This window comes from Triticum aestivum, chromosome 6B (genome assembly GCF_018294505.1).
Source record: "Triticum aestivum cultivar Chinese Spring chromosome 6B, IWGSC CS RefSeq v2.1, whole genome shotgun sequence".
Taxonomy (NCBI): domain Eukaryota; kingdom Viridiplantae; phylum Streptophyta; class Magnoliopsida; order Poales; family Poaceae; genus Triticum; species Triticum aestivum.
Window position 1 is genome coordinate 719,611,335 of NC_057810.1, and position 2,196 is coordinate 719,613,530.

Here is a 2,196-nt window from a genome sequence, read left to right on the forward strand (position 1 = left end):
GAAGACAAGCTTGGCGATCCGGATATTATATTTCCTTCCTTGTAACTGACTCCATGTAAACCCTAGCTCTCTCCGGTGTCTATATAAACCAGAGAGGTTGGTCTTTAGAAGGCCGATCACAATTACAATCATAATCATCATAGGCTAGCTTCTAGGGTTTAGCCTCTACGATCTCGTGGTAGATCTACTCTTGTACTACTCATATCGTCAATATTAATCAAGCAGGAAATAGGGTTTTACCTCCATCGAGAGGGCCCAAACCTGGGTAAACATTGTGTCCCTTGCTTCCTGTTACCATCAGCCTAAGACGCACAGATCAGGACCCCCTACTCGAGATCCGCCAGTTTTGACACCGACAGCGGTCCTGGGCGGGCTAGGGCGGCGGCGGTGAGGTCGAGGGCGGCGACGGCGAGGTCGAGAGCGGCGGCGGTGAGGTTGAGGTGGCCTCGGGCGGCGGCGGCGAGGGCAGGCTCGGGCTCGGGCGGCGACAGAGGAGTAGGGGAACAGGGGGGAAGGAGGACTTAGCAAAATTTTGATCCCGCGGGTGGTTAAGTCGAACTAGCAGTAGCGCTCTTAAGGAAACGCGCTATAGCTAATTTAGCTATAGCATGTTTTAGAGAAAAACGCTACTGCTAAAGGAAGCAGTTATTTCTTTTGTTTATCCCAATATCAGTACCGCTTTGTCCCGGAAAAACGCTATAAGTCTAAGCATGTAAAGACATCAAAAATATACATTGGTCATCATTGTTCTTTTTGTGTAGAATCTATATAGTCAACATGAATCCCCACCGTACCTGTATAGGTATAGGCGAGGATTCATATTGCAGCCACAAATCCTACACATATAGTTCAATGAAGATCAAGTGCTCGAGATAGCTAATTTGAGAAGTAACATATTTAAGGTGGTAAACACCTTATTCGCTTAGCAGTATGAGACTAAACTTAATTAGTTGCGGTGATACTTAGCAGCAGCGAGTTTAAAAAAAACGTTGCTACTGAGTACTCTAGCAGTAGCGCGTTCAGGAGAAGGGCGCGCTACTACTATATCTAGCCTGGAGGCAACGCTGTGGCAATTATATTAGTAGCGCTTGTTTCACCTAGAGCCCTACTGCTACTACTATATGGGTGTTAGTAGCACGATTTTCTGGAGCTTGCTACCGCTAATAAGCAATAGCGTTTGTTTTTAAACCACGCTGCTGCTAAGATTCTGTGTATAAGATTTTCCCTAGTGGTGCGTGCAAGTGGAATCCACCTCAATGGTCCTTCTAAACTTGTTCTTCTTTGTAGCCAAAGAGTTTGTTGCAACTCTCTCCAGCCATGAATTCTGACTTTAGCTGGGACATTAGCCTTCCAAATGATGTCCCAGATACTTCAGTTCTGTGTCCCACTTGCAGAGCTCGACGCCATGTGCAGGGTTTGGCCTTGGATGGAGTACGCAAGTTTGTATGCGCTCTTGACCGTAAAACCCCCGTTCTTTTCATAATGCCACGCAATGCAATCCTCTGCATCCGACCTAGGGATGTTGATTTTTCATATTCCTTCCGCGTCAAAACCATGGAAATTTTGTTTTATTAGATCATTATTCCATTCTTTACTATCTGGAAGCATAACTTGGTTGACCCACCGTAGCCTCGATCTCCTGATGAAACTCGCAGATTTGAGGCCCTCAGACCTTGGGATCCATTGATCCCTTTGTATCTGAATGTTTTTCCATTCCCTACACACCATATGATCCCTTTCTTGAGCAGCTCAAGGCCAGCCTCAATACCCCTCCAGACCGGGGAATCATCAGAAGCAAACACTGTATCCAACAAGTTGTCGTGAGGATAATATTTGGACTTGATTACTCTCGCACACAAGCTTTCTTGGCAAGTAATGCAATGTTGAAGAGGTGCATATCTCTGAAAGAATGAAAGCAATACCTCTAGCACGCTTCGGTTTAGTCACATGCTCCCAAGACATCCAATGAACTTTCCTATGTCCCTCCTCGTCGCCCCACCAGAAATCCCTGATCAACTTTTCATATTTATCACAAAAACCTTTGTAGTTGATAGGTTGTAATATTTACTTTCAGTTAACGTAATTCTGCATTATCCCCCTCTTTTGCAGATTTGAGTCAAACCAGAAGGTCGAAAACAATTGCTACCGGTGTTCCACAAAATTATCTATCACCCTTCATCTCTCTCTCTCTCTCTC